Source organism: Cajanus cajan, chromosome 9 (assembly GCF_000230855.2).
Source record: "Cajanus cajan strain Asha chromosome 9, NIPB_CcT2T_4, whole genome shotgun sequence".
Classification (NCBI taxonomy): Eukaryota; Viridiplantae; Streptophyta; class Magnoliopsida; order Fabales; family Fabaceae; genus Cajanus; species Cajanus cajan.
In genome coordinates, this window is record NC_138525.1 from 50,636,645 (window position 1) to 50,649,675 (window position 13,031).

Sequence of the window (13,031 nt, forward strand, 5' to 3'; positions counted from 1 at the left end):
ATTCATATATAATCACTCCTCATTTTTCTACTATCTAGTTTATATATATTTGAAATATGTTCCAAGTTATTTAGTCATCTAGTCTACAAAATCATTGAAATATAAGCCAAATTTCCTTTTTTAAAGATAACATACTTTCATAAACTAAAACCATATGTAATTTAAAATGGGATAAATAGGTTATATATTCATGCAAGTAATAGTACCAATATGAGTAAGATTATACCAGACATAAACGGTAAGATAGGTCTCATCTAGTGCACTCTTAATGTAAGCACAAAAACAAGCCCTTATTTTAGAATTTTATTAAACAACGATAATAAAAAAAAGGATTAAAAAAGAGTTGGCATTAGAAGTCCACACACTTTTCAATCGAACTTGAGATACCTTTGTATTTCTGGATCTGCATTAAGAACAAGATTCTCATCAAAAGCTTGAAGATTTTTGGCTTAAAATGCAAGTAATCCTTGCATGAAACATTGTAAATTTTCTTTATCTCACAATAAAAAGTGAATGCACTACTATGAATTTGAGCATATTATTACCGGTCGATTGTAGAAACATTCTAATGTGGGGGTCAACTGCATGACCACAAATCTCAAACAAAGAGTCATAGAGAGCATTGCTGAAACTCACAAAAACATGACATGACAATTATATCCACAAGTTATTGCAAGAAAGAGAAGATGAAAATTATGTGCATATAGATCGAGAACAATACCTTGAATATTGATTTTGCTCAAGATAGGGATTAACATTGATATTATTGCCAAGATTTTGAATCCTTGCATTCTCAAGTGCATTGTTTGGTTGTCGGAGAGCAAGACCAATGTCAACTCTTTGGCCCAATGGTAAATTATTGATCTGCAACAACAAAAGGAAACCAAATTGAAAACCTTAAAACATTATCCTGAGTTAATACTTCATACTACAATTGTTTAACATTCACAATTAAGCCCAAAAAAAAAATGAAAAATGAGAGAAAAATCATTTAATTAAAACGAGAAAAAAGATAAATCATACATGTTCTATCTACACAACCTTTTAGTAACTAATCAACTAGTTAACTAGTCTAATTAACTAATTAATCATCCAACTGCTATTAATTAATTAACAACCACTAAAAACAATTTTAACAATAGGAAAATGAAGCAATAAAAGTCAAAAGATGCGTGCAAGGAATTTGAAAATATTTATTAGGGTAAACAAGCTAAGAGATTAGTAAAAAAACTAAAATAACTGTGTTACCCAATAGCAAATTGTCATGCATAGTAAATTTGTTAAGTTTTCCAATAACTACATTAAAAATTATACCTACCATAATTCTATTTGGATAACAGTAATTTTTTTCACATTAACATTTCATAGAAAATAGAATCTAGCTATCAATATTAAAGAAAGGTCTAAATATTTTGATGTGGGAATAATTTGTTTTAGTAAATAATTGACTATACTTATTTTAGTTGCCCTAAAATTTTAAAAAAATCTTTGTGATGTTATGGCTACTCTTGGTCATAATATGGTTCCACTCACAAATGAAAAACAACATTAGGTACCTCTTGATCTTTAGAAGATGAACTTTGTCCAATTTGAAGTTGTCGATTTTCCCATGGTTGTTCTTGTTGTCCCTACGATACAAGTTGCACTTATAATTTTCATTCTTATTTTTCTAACCAAAAGTAGTATTTCAAAATAAAATTTCCTTGTCATGTATATATATGAATATGGGCTTTTAGCTCTATGAAATTCCTTGCGACTAAGTTAGGATCTTCTTTAGTCACCTCCTTTTCATGTTCCATAATTCATGTTTCATGTGTCAAAATCCATACTCGATTATTTTAACAGTGATTGCATGTTATCATCAAAGGCTTAAAAAAGATAAAAAGTGATTTAGAAATTTTTACCCTTCCAATTTGCAAGTTTAGTCTTTGATTTTGCTGAGGAAAAATAACATTAGATGGACCAATTGACAAAACCATTGGTGTAGCATTGTGGTTGTTGATAATTGAATTTGGAGGAGCCCTGTGCATGATTCAACAATATAAATTACAAGAACATGAAGTCTTGAAGCCTAGACTTTTTATTTCAACCGAAGTTATCTTACTTTTGTCATTAACTAGATCTAACAAAGGGAAAGAGATAAATAAATAGAAAAAAGGTAGAACACATTATAACAAATCAAACTCATACTAATAATTTGTCTTACAGCTTAACTTATTGAACTAGAGATAAACTTAAGTAGACATTCATTTGACAATGGGAATGAATTGGTTAATGAGAATGAAATAATTATTCAATATGATTTTTAAAGAAATATTCTTCATAAATAGACTTAGGTTATACGTAAGATTTCAAGTGTAAAAAAACAAGTATTTTAAGTGGACCAAGTTGAGTATATTTTCTTAAGTACATGATATGTCAACATAAAGTCAAATCAATCCAAAGTTCCGAACAAACATGTCTACTTAGGAAGTTTTCAAACTATACAAAATCATGTATAACTTGAAGTAAATTCTCATCACCTTATAAATGAAGATTCAGCAATTGTTGTTTTGTCAGGTTGTATGGTGACCTTGTTTGCATTAGCAGGAGCTACTTGATGCATTTGTATACTCATTGATTGTTCGGGCCTTAATAAATCAAAAAATCAATATCATTAAACGATGGAGCAATTATAGAAAAATGAAACTTATAATTAAATCATCAACATAAATATAATACACAATATTTATTACCATGTTAAACTAATGGTCCATTTATCTATAAAAATGAGTAAAAACAAGTTGTATGAGATAAATTTGTTTCCTACTATAACTAACTTAGTTAATAAGAAAAGATTATTTCAAAGTGAAACATATAAGAATTAGTTTGTCAAGTAAATTTGCTACTATATTTTGGTGAATTTTTTTTATCTAATGATTATATGATAAAAATCATTTTGATCACTGGATAACTAAATTTTATGTAAAAGTTACATGTGTCTTTTTCTAGAAATAATTATGTTTAGATTATATTACAAAATAAATATTAAAGCACATTAAAAAAATTAATTATTTAATAGGAAAAAGTTAAAGTATCGCGATTTAACTCCTTTATAGTGATTATTTTTATCAATTCAAACAAGAGCATTAACATAGTGTTTGAGTTATGAAATTCACTGTGTGTAGTAGAGCTAGAAAGAATTGAAGCAACCTTAAAATAAACCCACAAAGGAAAAAAAATATTCAAACATCATAAAATTTAAATTACTTTGTAAACAAATCTTTTTTAGTAGACTTTAGAAGCATAAACAATGGTAATGGCTAATTGCTGCTCACAATTATAGGTATTAACTATAATGAGAGTCTTGCTCTTATGAGTCATCTAAATATTTTCTAGGCTCTAATTTATTTCTTGCAACTAAAAAAATGAATAAATAATAAACGCGATCTCAACTTAGAATTGAAGAATGACAGGGGTTCGAAACTAAAAGTTAACAATATAAAATCCTGAAGTTGTAAGTGAAATGTATACAAAATTAAACAAGCTAGCATCATGAGCATGTCATAGTCATAATAATGGATATTTATTGTCTTAAGGCTTTAGGAATAGCTAGTGCAAATCAATATATTATATATTGAGATTCAAGTTAATAACAAACTCATTGTTTCTTTATATTTGTATGTAGATGATTGGTTGTACATAGGTAATGATGGGAGGATATTAATACATGATTTTTAGACAAAGATTGATGAAGATATTTGAGATGAGTGACTTGGTTTTGATGAACTAAACAAATGTGTAATAACTTCTATTATGTAGTGTATGTGATGGAATAAAGCAAAGATTCAACAACTCTAATTTGAAAAAAATTCAAACTTCAATCCTATCAAATTTGTTATCATAATGAACCTTTTGTGTGTATACTAAGTCTATTTAAATTTATTTTATTTAATAATTTATATTTTATATTAAATTTTAATGATCAATTGTTAAATTAAAATTTTTTAATTTATAAATTAAGTTTATAATATTTTAAAAATTATTTGATATTCTATTTTACTAATTTAAATTGATAGATAGTTATAAAAGTATTTTATACATTAATTTGTATTAATGAAATAACGTATAAGTAGATTTCAAATTTTTAAAAATTTTATAGACTTAATTTATGTAATAAATTTTAATTCGTTAATTAAATCGTTAAAATTTAATGTAAAATATAAGTTATTGAGCAAAGTAAGTTTAAGTAGACTTATTCTTGAAATAAGTAGATCCATCCTTAATAACAAAATAAAAATAAAAAAAGATAAGTCTTTGCATAATAAAAATTGTAAAAAAAAAAAAAAAAAAAAACACCCCTAAACTTATGATAAAAGGAGAAAAATGTCATTTTATCCCCCTGAAACAATAAAATTTAGCTAAAATCACACATGATTAAAAGGTTACGTTCGTATTAAAAAAATGCACTCATTTGTCAAAAATGGACCATGTTGGTTTTTTTTTTATCAACCTTGCACTACATGCTACAATATTATGAATTAATCTATATGGAGAAAAGGAATATTGGGGACACGGGAAACAATACAAGGAAATTATAGAAATATTATATGACAAGTTTGCAATAACAATAATAAAGATTACACATCAAGACCAAGAACAGAACAGTACTACCACTTCGCATTTAATATGCAAGGAAACAATTAACAATAACATTATTACAAAAAAAAAAGATTAATTAACGTACACATATGAAAGCATTATTAACAATAGGGATCAAGTTATTTACTATTTTAAAATTTTCTGAAAATAAGGTACCACTTTAACACTTTTCTTTAAAGTACTTTTCTATGATAATAGTCTACTAAAAATAAGGTACTACTTTAACACTTTTCTTTAAAGTACTTTTTTATAACAATAGTCTATTACTCAAAGTAACTTAATTCCTTATAATGTTAACTTAATTATAAAAAAAAAAAATTATCCATAACTTAATTTTCAGAAATTATTTATTTTAGTGCTAATGGCTATAGGCAAACAATAAGTAGAAAAAAATCCTTTAATGGAAAAAGCTATGAAATAAAATTTTAAAATCTATTACACATTACTCTACTATAACTATATTATTTTAAATGATACTTGGTTACCTACAATCAAGTAAGAATTCCTTTCAAAATATGTCAAAACTTAATTATCTCATATAAATATTTTAAGGCATAATGAGACTCAAATATCATATTGAAAAGTCACTTTAATTGTGTGAAATCTTTGAAATTATCATAATTTTAATAAATTTTGTTTAGTTATATATCGATTAGAGATGTAGTTAAAGTAGTACTTATAAAGCTTAAAAATTTTTCATTCTATAAATTAGTTTGAAGGGTTGAGTTAAGTCTTAAACTTAAATTCTGGCGTATCTAATTTTAAAAGACATTTTTAATATAATTCAAGATATTTAGGAGGAGAATTTTTACTTTGTACCATATATAGAAATATACAATGAGGTGATAAATTATTTACTTGATATCCAATTGGACAAAATTTATGAATTAAAAAATATGTACAAAGAACCCATGTGAAAAATATAAATGAATCATTTTATCTCCTAGAAAAATAACTTTATTTCATTGTTGCTAAATAAGATAATTGATGCATTGGATTAAACAATTTTAATCTCATAACACACAATATTTATACTAATGATATAAAAGTAGAGTTCATGGTGATGACTATGGTAGAGTCATCTTCTATTAACTTAACTTTGCCGATTTGGTTGGATTTGAAAACCTAAAACTAAAACAGTTGAATTAAAAAGAAAGAAAGGGTTTTACACATCAACAAAAGTCTTCTAATATTTGGATTTGTTATTAAAAAAAATTAAGCAAAGGAGTAAAAATCGTATGTTCTGTATTGAGTAATTAAGAAGCATAACTTGTCCCCTACCTTATAAGTTAATAAGTCCAAAATTATATGCTAGTGAAACTTTGTTCGTTCATATATAAGTTATGGTACTAGAAAGTTCAAAATCCTTAATTTTAGTATTTGCAAACATAATAGCATGGACAAATTTTTAGGTCAATGCAAAGTGGTCATACAATAGTAGATTGTATTCACGTCTCTCTAATTTGGCATCATTTACAAGGACTTACTTTTGAAAATAAATGAATTACTAGTGCATTTTAACTTTTATTTTTAATAGAATCGATATTAGATATAAGATATAGAAAATATATCTATATTTATAATTTAAAAATGATTCTATTTCGTCCAAATAAAATTAATCATGATAAGCCATTTTTCAAATATTATGTGTGAAGTTTATTTTTCCAACATTCCTTTCAACATTAGCTTTTTAAAATCAATTATACCAAAAATCTAAAATTAATGGACCTTAAGTATTGCGAAATTACATTTAGACATAGATAGGCATGGCAACGGGGCGGGGCGGGGGCAGGTTTTACGTTCCCCGCTCTCGCCCCGCAAATTTAAACCGCCCCCGCCCCCGCCCCCGATACCCGTCGGGGATAAAATCTAGGTCCCCATCCTCGTCCCCGGCGAGGTTCGGGTATCCCCGCCTCGCCCCCGCTCCCGCTCCTATTTTTTTTTCTTCTTTTTTCTTTTAAATAAATATTAACAATTTAAAAAAAAATAAAAGAAAAGTAAAATAATATAAATTTTTACATATAAATATTTATAATTTTGGTTTATATATATAAAAATAATTTTTTAATTATATTATTAAGCGGGACGGGGGCAGGGGCGGGTATGGGGGCGGGGGCGGGGTGGGTATTAACATCCCCGCTCCCGCCCACGCCCCCGATTTTATCAATCGGGGAAAACCCGAACCCGATAAACACGGGTTTTCCCCATCCAAATTGGAGCGGGTTCAGACAGGTACTCACGGGGCAGGTTAGATTGTCATGCCTAGACATAGATAGTAAATGATGGGATTTTCAAATTAAGGCATTGCGAATATACAATTGGTATGAAAAAGCTAGAGTTTGCTTTATGTGAAAGAGTAATAGTTACCATTAAAAGATGTTTACCTGGAGAGTTGAACAGAGTCAACAACTTGATTATATATTTCTGTATACCTACAATGACAAAATAATGTAACTTGATGAATTGTAATATCCAAAAAGTTGCATGTTAAAATCAAATATTTGAAGCTAATGATTTGGTATCATGAAGATTTGGTAGTATTTTAGCAATGAAAAAAGTAGGCTTATGTGAATATGCTTGTAGTGTAAAATAATAGCAAAATTCTTAGCATGTTAGGTTAAGTTTAATTTTCCAATTTGGCCATGATAAAAAAAAAATGTAGCATGTTTAATTTAATAAAAGAATTCGACATATACTTGAATAATACTTGGGATTAATTTGGTAAATAGGAAATAAAATTAAAAGTTGATATTGTAAATTAAAATTTTCTCGGTTAGTACAAGGTGTGGATAGTTTTTATGTAGTAAAGTAGTGAATTGTCGATGTAACTTAAAACAAGTTTATATATGCATTACTTGTTTATTAATTAATTAATTAATTAATTAATTAATTAATTAATCATTAACATAATGTATTTCATATAAGTAGAGGAATCATACTGCTTGTAATTAGGGTTGTATTGTGAATCATTAACACCAACACTTGAGAATCGGTTGTTTTCGGGCCTACAATTCAAAAAACACATTCATGTAAATGTCATTATCAAGATATTAAAAAGCACACAGACATAACTTATTATAAAAAGATGCATAAAAGTATTGCATTATTCACCACATACCACCCAGAGTTCCATTCATTGTGAGAGTTAACAATTTGATCATTTTGAAAAGGTGGCAATGTAAAACTTTCACTAGTCATGATTTGATTATTTGGAACTCTCATGTCAATTCTCCCTCTTTCCTGCACCTGCTTATGATGAAAAATATGTGGAATATCAACATCACTAACAAAGAATAATGCATTAATGTGGTTTTAAGTCCAAGTTGATCAAAACGTAAAAAAATGATCCACAGTAAAGCATTAACATTTAAATGAAGTGGTGTAGCGAAATCTTAGCATAGATCAATACCAAATTGAAATATTTTTTTAAGACCGTGTATATTGTTTGGACTTAAGAGTTTGAACATTGACCATCATTGAAAAGTATGATAAGATCATCATTCTTGACTTCTTGTGTAAGTAATTTAAAAGAAAAAAAATATATAATATGAGATTTTGTTATTCAAAAAAAGATGGGATTAGATGGAATTTTAGTAAACATATCTTACTATTAAGTTCAAAACATAAATTTTCTCCTATATGACTATGGAGAAAAATGAGATAACTTTTATATTAGAAAAAAAATGTATTTTTTCATGAAACTAGAAACAACATTTGTCTGTAGTAAATTCATGACTTCAATGACAACATATATTCAGAAGAACTTTTTAAGTTTTATATCCAACGACTAGAAATATATGTCAAGTAATATATAAATATTCATGCAAAAAGAATTTAAAGTGGTTAAGCTGGCTCATATTTATTCATATACATTCTTTGAAAGTACTCACTCTTAGTCTTTGTAGAATTTAAAAGTGTTATTCTTTATAATCATAATTATTAATTAATGACTATTTATTGTAAATCTTTAAGATAACATTATTTTTTTTTTTAATTTAAGTTTCATGAGTGTGAAACACGAAGATGTTTAGAAACAAAAGTAGAATACTTACGTATAAGAGTCAAGAGAGAATTGTACAAAAAAAAATACTTGAGAAATGAAAAAATATTTCTAAATAAAAAAAGATTGTTAATAGTGAAAATTCTTGACTTATTCACCAAAGACTACACATAACCTTGAGTTTGTAGGGATAAATCAATATGTATTTTTGATGTCTTATTTTTAATCATTTTTATCTCTTTCAGAAGTTTTTTAGATTGAGAATTGTGTGCTTTAAAATATCTGAATTCAATAACAACTTTCATAAACTAATGTCTGAGTCTGCATCGGCACTTGTTTAACCTAATTTTGTTCTTTAGAAAAAAATATTTAAAATTTAGGAAGAAAACTCAACTCGATCTTTATTATTAATTCTTATATATTACACACAAATTTTTATATTTTATGAGAATATTTTTAAGAAAATTTCTTTAACGAAAGAGTTTTTAGAGATCTTTTTAATTTTTTTTATCTAATTCAATTTTTATTATCATCATTATTTGTAAATTAAATTTTAATAATTTAAAAAATTATTAATAAATAAAATAATATTATACTATAATTTAAATTATTTATCAAAAAATTAAAATATAATTTATATATTTAAAAATATTTATTTAAACAAATTTTAAATATGATTTAAATATTTAATTATATATAATTTATTATAAACTTTAATTACATATAATAAATATTTAATTTGTATATTACATAAACTAATATACGAGTTGTACTTTATATTCACCTTTTTCAAATGACATAATTATTTGTAGAACAATATTTTAAATAATTTTACTCACGGCCGGGTTCATTTGATTCGAAGATGATTGATGATTGATGTCACTCAAAGTATTGTTTCCCATGATATTTGGCTTCAATATCTGACTACTTGTGTTGTATTCATTTAATGTATCCAAGCCTTGAATCCTATGTACAACATAGAAATGTAATACATATATTATACATAAGTTCAACAATAAAACAGAAAGGATATAACATGTCTTCTATATATATATATAAGCAAAAATCTTGTTATGATATTCATATAATGACAAAAACAACAAAAAAACTTACATAGGTGAATTCTCGTTTAGAGTTTGAGTAAACGAATTATAGCATCTTCTTGGGGCCAAATTTTGCCCTTGAATGTGTGAAGTTGCTTCTTCTAATATTAATCCCACCTAATCAAATGAACAAAGTGATAAATAAAAGAAAAAGTATATTATTAAAATTAAATTTAAGAAAAATATTCCTGATTCATCCATGTATGTGTATGATCAAGATTAATTCAAATCATGTACACACACATGTGTGTGCAAATATATGTCTAACCAGAAGTTTGATTTCGAAACTTTTTGCTCAACCCATTCAATTTTACAAACTAAGCAAAACATTGATCACATGCATATATGTTATATAAAAATGGAAACACATCTACATATATATCCTTTCTTATATTATAGTGATAAATGCATATTAGTGAAGACATGTGTGATAATGATTTATCTTTGCAAATAATATATATATATATATATATATATATATATATATATATATTCTCATTTTACACTAATTTTGTTGTTCTATACCTTTCTCTTTCATCTCTGCCTCTCTTATTTTCCCCCTTATTTTCATTCAACTTATCCATTTTTTACATTTTTAATTTTACAACTTTTTTACTAAAATTCTGTTCTTTCTTCTTCCTCAAATATATCATCCCCATCTTCCTTTATTTTTATTTTCTTTTTCTTTCACGTTTTCATCCTTGATCTTTCATCTTTATCCATTTTCACTCTCTTGTCCAATTTATGTATAATGTATATACGTCATATATATCTCAATATGTGTTGAAATTTAACTTAGTTATTTACAATTAATTTGCCAATAGGGATTGAACTTTATTAGTTAACATGTTACTCTTAAAAATAAGTTATTAATTAGATGAAGAGAAGTGAATAACCATTTAATGATTCAACAACCTATCCTAGATGCCCTACACACATAAGTGGTATTGTGATTCCATGAAAATGCTAAGGACCTAAATATGCACTCTTTTGACAACATATTTATCAAAGACAGAAGGTTAATAGTCTGTATGAAAGGGGTTACTTCACCATTGAAGCAAGATAATAATTGAGGGTCGAAGAAATTATAAAATGTGTTTGGATAAAGAATTTTAAAATTTTAAGAAATTTGAATTTTTTAGAATTTGAATCACTTTTTAAATATTTTATTTAGATAAGTTAATTATAATTTTTTTAATTTTAAATTTTTAGTTTAAATATAGTGATTTAATTTTAACCATGATGATTTTTTACATATATTGGAATTTTTAGATTAAATTTTATAAAAATAAACATTAGTCAATTCTTAAATATTTGATAGTTTTAAAATTGATATTAAATAATATTTAATAATTTTAAAATTATTTTTAAATATTTAATAATTAAAAATTTATTAATAATTTTTATGTTGAGTTTGAAAGAAAGCTAAAGGGGATAGGAGAAAAAAGAAAAAGGAGAAAAATAAAATAGAAAAAGGAGACATAAAGAGAACGAAAAAATAAGGGAAAGAGAGAGGAGACCAAAGAGAGATAGGAGAAAAAAAAAAAGATAAAAGTTAGAGAAAGAAGAAAGAAAAGAAATAAGGAGAGAGAATAAAGTATGAGAGATGGAAGAAAGAGAGACAAAAGAAAACATAAAAGATAGGAGAGAGAGAGAAAGTAAAGAGATGATATATATATAAGTGAGATAAGAAAAAAATATATGAAAATTTTCAAATTTTTACTTTTAAAAAAAAAATTAAAATTTTAATAATTTAAAAATTTTTACAAATGTTTAAATTTTAAATTCTTTATAAATTCTTTATACAAACATAATATTTTATTTAAGACATTTAAAATTCTTAAAAAAATTAATTTATTTAAATTCTTCATTCAGTCATACTCTTAAAAATAAATTCTCCCATGGGAAGTTTTGACTTTAGTACCAAATGGTACGTTGGTCTATGCCCCTTGTGAAGCAAATTTTTAATGAACCTTACAAGTCGATAGAGGGTAATGGCACATTTTTTTATTGATTCCAAAAAATGGGAAACTTTTAGAACCTAAACTAGTATAGTCGATAAGCCTTTGTAATATATGACAAAATGGTATTAAAAAAAAATGCCGAGTGAATCAACTTTATGGCATGGGTAAATTTTAAAATTTTTAAAAATAAACTAGTTATTTTTGGTTTAACACACCCTGTTTACAAATAATAGTGTTTTTGAAGTAAGAAGAGAATTGAGATTTTTTTTTTTTTTGTTCCTCTTGTATATTGTTTCTTTCTTTAGACAACAAAACTAATAAAAGTTGATTATTGACAATCAACGGAAAGTCCTCTAAAATAGTGACTACATATATATACAAACACGTTCACTGACAAATATGCAAATTAAAGTTGTATTATAAGAATGAATAAAAGCTTACTTGGTTCTCTGTAGAGATAGGAGCTTCCATCAACCCAGTTGCAGCTATTTCCTCAGTGTATGTGAATGGAAATTGAACAGTTTCATCCACAAATGATTGAAACTAATTCAAATAAAATGCACTTGTTCAACTTTAGATCCGGAGGAAATGAAATTTGAGAATAATAATATGTAATTTCTCCATAATAGTAGTGAATATGTGTGTGCGTGTGCATGTGTTTAAATTTAGACTCTAAATTTTTAATCTCTAAACAAAAGTTTGATCAATCTTAATCCTAAATACTATGTTAAGTGATGATGTGAAAGTCATGTTAATAGTCACTTGAACCACCACATTATCAACTAGCTAGTATGACATGAAAATCACATGCAATTTTTTTTTATAGTAAATTATTATGTTTTTAATTCTTTCTTTTCACAAAATTTACACACACACTAATAGATTTAAATAAGGGTTCTATTACGACAATGAATAAAGACTTACTTGGTTCTCTGCAGAGATAGAATCTTCTATCAACTCAGTTGCTGGAAATTCCTCATTGAATTGGGACATATAAGTTCCATCGGTAGATTCAAACTAATTCAAATAAAATATATATGTTCAAGTTTAAATCCACAAGATAGGAAATTTGAGGATAGTAATTGTTTTGCAAACTATACATAAGGGAAAAAACTAATAAAAAGATTTCCTATAAATATTACCATTAAATATTTTTAATTTTTTTAAAAAATCATTAAACTTAATTTTGATATTTTTAAAATTATTTAAAATAATCCTATTACTTTTAATGCTGTGACATGCAAAAAACCAAAAAAAAAAAAAAAAAAAAAAAAAGTGCGAGCAGATGGATATATAATTTCAATATGCAAGGCCATATACTGA

The 13,031-nt window shown here is 25.9% G+C and overlaps 1 long non-coding RNA gene across 1 annotated transcript; it reads right to left on the bottom strand.

Moving 5' to 3' along the window:
* Positions 1 to 547: 547 nt before the first annotated feature.
* Positions 548 to 1,781, bottom strand: LOC109815735 (uncharacterized). Its single transcript, XR_014429417.1, has 3 exons — positions 1,557 to 1,781; positions 722 to 864; positions 548 to 625 (listed from the first exon to the last, which is right to left on the bottom strand). It is a non-coding gene; the product is annotated as an uncharacterized LOC109815735 (long non-coding RNA).
* Between the last annotated feature and the right edge of the window lie 11,250 nt (positions 1,782 to 13,031).